The sequence below is a fragment of the Carlito syrichta genome, unplaced genomic scaffold, assembly GCF_000164805.1.
Source record: "Carlito syrichta isolate Samal-C Ts95f unplaced genomic scaffold, Tarsius_syrichta-2.0.1 Scaffold148882, whole genome shotgun sequence".
In the NCBI taxonomy this organism is placed as follows: domain Eukaryota; kingdom Metazoa; phylum Chordata; class Mammalia; order Primates; family Tarsiidae; genus Carlito; species Carlito syrichta.
Window position 1 is genome coordinate 48,126 of NW_007092978.1, and position 8,873 is coordinate 56,998.

Genomic DNA, 8,873 nt, shown 5'->3' on the forward strand with positions numbered 1-8,873 from the left:
GAAGGATTGCCAGAGCCCAGCAGTCAAGGCTGCAGTGGCCAGGAGCGGCCACTGCACTCCAGTCTGGGTGCCAGAGTGAGACTCCAACTCAAAAAAAAAAGGAAAGAAAACTACAGATCAATATCCTTTATGAATATAGATACAAAAATCCTAACAATATGTTAGTAAACCAAATTCAGCTGCGTATAAAACAAATTATACAGCACAACCAAGTAGATTTATCCTGGGAATGCAAGGTTGGTTTAATAACCCCAAATCAATCTATATAATATACAGAATAAAGAACAAAAACTACATACTCATCTCAATAGATGTAGAAAAACATTTGACAAAAACAAACACCCTTTCATAATAAAAACACCCAACAGACTAGAAATAAAATGGAACTTCCTCAACTTGATGTAAGCCTCTATAATAGAACCCACAGCTAACCTCATATGTAATGGTGAAAGACTATATGCTTTGCCTCTAAGATCGGGAACAAGACAAGGATGTCTGTTCTTGCCACTTCTATTCAACATTGTCCTGGAGGTGTGTTGAAGACTGAGGCCATTTTCCACATTTTCTGGACTGTGTTAGGCCTATGGGATTCTGGATGTGACTAGGATTCTCAATATGTCCTTAGGGAGAGAGGTACCCACAAATATTAGGACCTTGGAAATCTGGGTGTGGCCTAGGATTCTGAATATGAGCCTGGGGGAGAGACACCCACAAAGATATTGAGTGTGTCAACATTCTATGACTTGGGAGCTAATATTTCCTAAATTTGATTTTAAAATATAGTAATGTGACATTTTCTCTCTCTCTCTTTCTGTTTTTCCTTCTTTCTGGCATAGGCAAGGTCTCACTCTGTCACCCAGCTGAAGTACAGTGGCATGATCACAGCTAACTGCAGCCTCAACCTTCTGGGCTCAAGCAATGCTTCCGCCTCAGCCTCCCAAGTAGCTAGGACTACAGGCACATGTCACCATGCCTGGCTAATTTTCTGATTTTTTTGTAGAGATGAGGTCTCGCTATCCTGCTTAGTCTGGTCTTGAATTCCTATGCTCAAGTAATTATCTCGCCTTGGCCTCCAAAAGTGCTAGGATTATAGGCGTGAGCCACTTTACCTGGCTGTAATGTGACATTTCTCACATCAAAGAGCTATGGTGCATATCCATACTGCTTATCAGTGCTATGAAGGTCTAGATAGATGTGGCAACAGGTACATGGGTGAGAAAGGGCAAAAAAAATGAATGGAGGCAGGCCCTGGTGGAGGCATGAAAGATGTCATAGTGAAGTTATTTAAGCAGACTCTGGAAAAAAATGAGTAGATATTTGTCAGGTGGTTGGAGGCAAGGGGAAAAAAGCGGTATGTAAAAAAGGTGTGGAGGTGTGAAACAGTTCAGCATACTTAGGAAGCATTTAGTAATTTATAAGTGTGGCTGGAGTGGAGGATAAAGATAAAGCAAGATAAACAGACAAGGCTGGGTCACAAGAAGCCCACTGAACCCCTGCTAGCCTGCTGTCCTAGCACCTATTTCCTCTGCAGACGCTATGGTCTAACATCATTCTGTTCATTTTCTAAAATGGCTCCTGACCTGCCATCACCCCACTCTCAGCTCAGATTCTTGGTCTTGACTCTCCGCCTGTATAACCAAGGACTTTCTGTTTCCCCACCCCGTTGTAGCCCAACCAGCTCGTTGCCCGTATACTTAGACTCCTGCTGAACACATCCTGGCTCGAATCCTGTGGTCAATTAGGGCAGACATGGCCTGTAGAGCTCTGGAATGTGTCTCCAGAGACTCTGACATTTTAAGTAGGAAACTGAAAGATCTAGGTGGTATTTTCATTTCTTTTTCTAGTGCACACAGACATGACTTTGTAAGAAAAATGAGGATGTGGAAAGTGAGTCACTAGCTACATAACTGGGACTATAAAGCAGGATTTGGTAATCAAAATGAGATTTTCCTGGCGCTGGGCAGAATCATCCCATAAAGACTTAGAAAAATTAATTTTATTTATTCATGTATTTATTCCCTACCACATTCCACAAGACAGTTATGCAAGTTTAGAAAAACGTGACAGCATAGAAAAATAATATATTTTATTAAGGGAATTGAATAAAAGAAAAATAGGAGCAGAATCAGGATTTGATAAGTTCACAGAAATACAAACTACCGACTTTTGCTAGAAGGGAGCCCCACAGCTTTTCCTGATATAAAGTGTGGGTGAAGCTGTCTTATGGCTCTTTTTGAGTAGTTAGTATGTTTTATAGAATTCCTGCAATTAATATGATAGTGAATTTCATGTGACTGTAGAGAGCTTTAGAGTTTGGGCCCTGAAGTCAGCCTTTTTGGTTTCAATCCAGCTCCACCATTTATTCTCTGGGCCTTAGTTTCCTCATCAAAATAGGGATAATAATTTTTACTTCATAGGAGGGTTAGGGAAATAAATTAATAGTTGTGAAATGTTTAGAACTATGTCTGGTACATGGTAAGCATCATAAAGTATTGAATTTTTTCTTTGAGTCAGGGGTATTACTCTGTTACTCAGACTGGATGCAGTGGCATGCTCACAGCTCACCACTGCCTCAACCTTCTGAGTTTAGGTGATCTTCCCACCTCAGTCTCCCAAGTAGCTGGAACTACAGGTGTGTGCCACCAAGCATGGCTAAATTTTTTATTTTTTATAGAAACGAGGTCTTGCTATGTTGCCTAGGCTGGTCTCTAACTCCTAGGCTCAAGCAATCCTTTTGCTTTGGCCTCCCAAAGTTCTGGGATTACAGGCATGAGCCATTGCACCTGGCCAAGTGTTGAATTTTTAAAATAAAAAATACATTTAATTATTAATGTTTATTTAACTTTCTAAATTAAAATTATTTGAACAATTCTCAGGTATAGCTCTCTCTATATAAAAGCTCCAAAGAATACTGCTAAAACACATAGGTCTCTTGTAGTCTGGATTTATCTAAGAGTAACATTTATGGAATAAGGAATAACATATTTTTCAGAAAAGACCAGGAAAAGCCTTGTCTATCTGATGAAGTGACCATTTTCTGAAGAAAAGTATAATACCCCAATAAAATAAAATAATCTAAGAGGAAGCCGGAAAGACACAATTTTCAAGTAAAACATTAGGGAATAAAATAACACTTAAGGCTGCAGTTGACTAAGGCTTAAAGTATGTGTAAAATGTAATTTGAAGTTACACAACTTTTTGTTGTTGTTGTTGTTGTTGTTGAATAGAGGGGTCTCACTCTTTCCCCCAGATTGGAGTACAGTGGCATGAGCATGGTTCACTGTAGCCTTGACTTCCTGGGCTCAAGGGATCCTCCTGCCTCAGCATCCCGAGTAGCTAGGACTATAGGCACACACCACCATGCCCAGCTGATTTTTTGGTAGAGATGAGTCTCAGTTTATTACCCAGGCTGGTCTCAAACCACTGGGCTTAAGCAATCCTCCTTCCTCAGTCTCCCAAAATGCTGGGATTATAGGCATGAGTCACTGCCCCTGGCTTCATTATATAGCATTTATAGTTGATGAAGCCTGGTGGGTTGGCAGTAGTCACTACAATGTAATTATGATAGTATGGATTCTACTACCATGTTTCAAAAAAAGGTGTGGGTGAAGAGACAGTGTTGAATAAACTGAGCTATACCTGTATTTGTAAGGAAATCCAGAAGCCTGGAAATGAAAACATGGTGGAACCAGCCAACTGACTGAGGGTAATTTAGATGTACTATATGTCTAGCCAGATAGCAAAAGAGGAATAAATGAACATGTAATAAGCATCTACTGTATCTGGGTGGGTCAGAGTAGCCAGTGGCATGTAGGTCCTCCGTTTTCTCCTGCCTAGAAAAACTGAATAACATACATAAATCATTTGTCTAAAGGCAGAGAGGAGTTGCTGAGACAATGAGACCTAGAGGTAGCTAAGTATCTGGAGAGGGAAGGATCCAGAGAGGGACTTATTGTAATTGCTTTTAGTCCAAGGGCATATTTTGATTCTGGGTTGGATGGCATGGTGGTAGTGGTAGTGGTAGGGGAGCAATATTATTTAGTCATTTAAAAAATAACATGAAGTATATTACATTGCCTCTATTTCACATGTGACAGGGACAAGAGTTCCTAATGTGTGTCTGTCATTCATCTTCTCCCTTCTTTCCTTCTCTTCCACTCTACTTCTCATGGAAGAAGAAGTCTTATTAGCTTTATTTTTGGGTATTTTAAATAGGTAGAAAGAGACAGGACCTAGAGGGAGAAGGACTATGTCAAAGAGGATACGTTAGTTTATAATATATGGTTGAGAGAGGGAGGAAGAGGACTGAGAGAGGAACAAGGACTGAGGATAAAGAGATGGGGGGAGGCTCTAGGAACAGTTTAACATTAGAGATAATTGACGAGTAGAAGAAGAAAATTTGAGAAAAGTCATTATCTAGTAAGAGTCACTAGGTTCTCTTTAATGTTCTCTGAAAGCACAAATTAATTAAAAAATTACTTTTGGGCCTCGGATAGTGCTTCTTTACATGCCATTTGTGCAGAGACTTTGGCACATGGGGACCATTAACTTACTAGGGTTATAAGTAGATGTACAATAGTACTTAGAGGAGTTAAGCATGTTGCCTAAGTTCACACAGTTGGAAAATAAGGAAGCTATCAGGAACCTAGGGCCACCTGATTCCATAGTCTAGGCATTTTACCACAGCATATTAGAAAACTGTCTTTCCTTGTTTCTTCCAAAAAGAGAGGTAACAAAGTGAGATTTTCTACTCTGAACCTACATTTGACTAAATCTGAGGAATTGATTGGTAAAGTGGTAGAAATACCGGGAAAAGGCAACTATGTCATTCTGGTGTTTGGGTTGTCATGTTTATATTTTAGACTTTAACCAAAATCATAGAATCATCTATTTTAAAACCTACTTTAAATATATTTTTCTCTAAAAAGAAATAGAGCACACAAAAGTCTAATGATAAGCAGAAAAAACTGGAGAGGTCTCATTGATGAAGTACCTTTTGAGCTTAGTCTTTCAGGATAAGACAGGATTTGAACACATGGATGATGAGAGGATGGATAACATGAACAAAGGCTCAAAGGTAGGGAAATTTATATTTTGTATATTAATTTGGTTGGAGTATATGGTACATGAAGGGGAATAATGGAAGACAAGGTTGGGCCTTGAATACTAGGCTAAGGAATATGAACTTTATGGACAAACAACAGTAAGCCACAAAATATTTTCAAGTTGAGGAATAGCAGAATCAGAGCTGAATTTCAAAAAGATTAATTTGTTGGCAGTATGTAAATGGATTGGGAAGAGAAAACACTAAAGGCACTGAGACAAGTTAGGAGATTATTGCAATATTAACGGAAAGAGACAAAAGGGGCTTGAACTAGGATGTGATGATGAGAATGGAGATATGGAGATAAGACAAATGCAATAGGTACTGTCGGGACAGAACTGGCAGGGCTTAGTAGGTGATTGGGTACTGGCACACAGAAAAACGCGATGGGGGAATGCTTCATGGAGATTAATCTGATGCCAATGTGCGGGGCAAATTAGAAGAGGGAGAGACTGGAGATAGGGAAACTGGTGAGGAGTTTATTGAAGAAGTCTTGGTGAGAGCAAGCACTGGAAACAGGAAGGAAAGGACAGTTATAATTAATGTTATAAGAGGAAAATTGATGCAATTTAGTGATGAAGTAGGTGTAAAGGGTAAGATGGTGGAAAGTGACTGAGGTTTCAAGCCTGGGGGATTAGACAGTGATGGTGCCACTGTTAACAGAAAGACAGAAGTTCAAATAAGAAGTTGGCTGGAGGGTAAACATCACAATGAGAAACAGGGCAAGAAAGTTACACAGGGAGCTGACTTGAAATCAGAATTTAAAAGAACATATGAAAAAGATATAAAAATAAAAAACAAAGAATGGAGTTAAAGAAGTATAGCACACTTGTAAAAATAGGGTTAGAATGGTTAAAACTCTAAAGTCTTGTCATACTCATATTTGCTGTTGAATGAATGAGGGTTTTTGCTGCTTGGAGAAGATGTCATGTGAAAAGCAACAGGGAAAAGCTATTTAAGCCAGGCTCGGTGGCTCAGCCTGTAATCCCGTGCCTTTGGGAGGCTGAGGTAAGGGGATTGCCTGAGCCCGCAGGTTCGAGACCCGCCTGGGCAGCGAGACCTCATCTCTACGATAAATCAAAAAAATCAGCCGGGCGTGGTAGCACATGCCTGTAATTCCAGCTACTTGCAAGGCTGAGGCAGAAGGATCACCGGAGCCCAGCAGGTCGAGGCTGCGGTGGCCGGGAGCGGTCACTGCACTCCAGTCTGGGTGACAGAGTGAGACTGCAACTTAAAAAAAAAAAAGCTATTTAAACACTATTCTGCCTTTTTCCTTTCCAGAAGAGGAGAGTGGTCTTTATCTGGATGAGGTGGACCAAACACAGTAGAAAGAACAGTAAGGACCTGTTATGGGTACCCAGCCACTTTAAGTGAGTTCGTCTGGTGAAGTACAGAAGCATAGGGTGTAAGTAAAGGGAAACTTAGTCTCAGCGTTATAATCTGTATTCATCTGGCTATATCTAGAGTAGGGAATTTAGCAAAGAAGTTAAAATCATGGACTTTGTAGTCAACAGAACTAGGTTCAAATTCTGACTTGGTTACCTGGTAGCTGTGTAACCATTAGTAAGTCTTTTAGGCTCTAGTCTTTCCCATCTGCAAAAACAAGAACAATAATCCCCACTTGACAGAGTATTGTGAGGATTAAGTGAGGTAAAATATGCAAAACACTGGTTAAGTGACTACCACTTAGTAAGTGCTCTTAAAAATGAGTATCTATTAGTGATGAGTTGACCACATACTTGTATTTTTCCATGAGAGAGGAGTGATAAAGAAGAGGCCTCTTCATTCCTAGAACAATGGCTGGCACATAGTAGTAAGTATTTGTTGAATAAATAAATAAGTAAATACAAATTTTCAAACCCTAAGTTCAGTGGCAGGAAGACTATGATCTTGCATATGCAAGTTAGGATGGAAGGGAGTACTCTTTCTACCCTTGTTTTTAATGGCAACATAATATTTCACTGTTTCGCTGAATTATAGTTCCTATAATCTTTCACCGATTTATATTTAATCATTCTTCTATTTAGCACACTTAGGTTGTTTCCATTTTACCATTGTAAATAACACTGAGATGCTGGTACATCTATCTTTGCTCCTTTTCCTGATTTTTCTTGGACTACATTCCCAGCAAAAGTATTGAAGAGTTATTATTTTCCAGAAAATTTACACTCTTTCAAGCAGTGTATTATAAATGCCAATGTATGATTAAAATATCAAGTACTAAAAGAATGTCCTGAAGCCACTTGGGAGAAATTCCTCCTGAGTGATGTATCATCTCTGATTCTAAGGAACTGGGTGGAGTGAACAGTAAACTGAACTGTTGGGCACTAACAGTCATGATGGGTCTGTTGTTTCTGCTCTGCAAAGACAAGAGATGGGTGTTCTTCAGATAGGAAACAGGAACTCAGTGGGTGGACCTAAAAGGAATGTGGGGTTTGAAACAGGAAAAAAAGAAGTCTGCTTGTGATAGTGAAAGAGATGCATTGCTGTGCTGTCCTGATCACCCACATCCTTCTAGGCCAAACCTTTATTCTATATCTGTCCTTGGATTCTATTTACAGTGGTTTTATTTTGCTTTCTGTTACATTAGTTTCATGTGTGTGCTTTTTTATTTTTTCCATTTTAGAGAATGACATCCATCTAGTTGTTTGAGAAACCAAGCAGTTATTTGATACTTCCTCTTTCTCACTCCTTACAGTCAAACGCTTCACCAAGTTATGATTCTTTTATTTATTTAAAACAATTTTTACTTTATTTCTTCTTCTTCTTTTTCTTATTTTTTGAGTCAGGGTCTCATTTTGTCACTCAGGCTAGAGTACAGTGGCACAATACGGCTCACTGCAGCCTCAACCCACTGGGCTCAGGTAATCCTTCTGCCTCACCCTCCCGAGCACAAGTACTCACCACCACGGTTTCAGTCACCATGACTTTTCTGTCCTTGATTTTTCTCTCAGGTCTTTCCAGTCTTGGAGTCTTTGCACATGTCTTTCCTTGCACTGGAATACTCTTCCTCTACCCTTCACCAGGCTAATTTCCACTTATCTTGTGGGTCTCAGTTTAAATTCCATTGCCACAGAGAGGTTCTCTTATAGCAGCCTTTTCTTTTCCTTTAATAAGCTTCTCACAATGAAGAATGTATATATTTCTGTCTCTTCTATTACAGAGTAGTTTTCTTGAGGTCATAGGTAATGTCTATTATGTCACTACTTGAATATATAGCTGGGGGCTTAACACAATATCTGGCATTAGCCATAATGCCCATCACAGCGTTAGGAATGAAGTAGGTCTTAAAATACAAGGGGGTAGCCCCCCAAAATGAAAGTTATTTATAAAAAATTGTGAATTTATTCTTACATGTTTAAACTTCAGTCCCCATCAAAGTACTCTGAGGCAATATACCGATCGAGACACTTTTTCCATTGCTCAAAATAGTTTTTGAACTTATCAATTTTGATGCTTTTTTAGTGCTTCTGCTCTTTTCTGTTTACTTTTTTCATGTAGGCAAAACGTTTCCCTTTGAGGACTTTTTCATCCAGGGAAACAAAAAAACCACTCAAAGCAAGATTTGGTGAATAGGGAGGGTGGGGGCATGGGCTTCATGCTGTTTTGGGTCAAAAACTGCTGAACACTCAGTGTGGTGTGGGCAGGTTGTTCGTGTAAATCATCCATCATGAACTGGGCAGACACATTGAAAGAATCTTCAAAAAAAAAGCCGGGCTCGGTGGATCAGCCTGTAATCCCGCGCCTTTGGGAGGCTGAGGTGAGTGGA

General features: G+C 39.7%; 1 protein-coding gene across 1 annotated transcript in view; it reads right to left on the reverse strand.

Moving 5' to 3' along the window:
* M1AP (meiosis 1 associated protein) overlaps positions 1 to 8,873 on the reverse strand; it is a 20,054-nt gene that overhangs the window by 6,661 nt on the left and 4,520 nt on the right. The gene's annotated exons all lie outside the window — the stretch shown is intronic.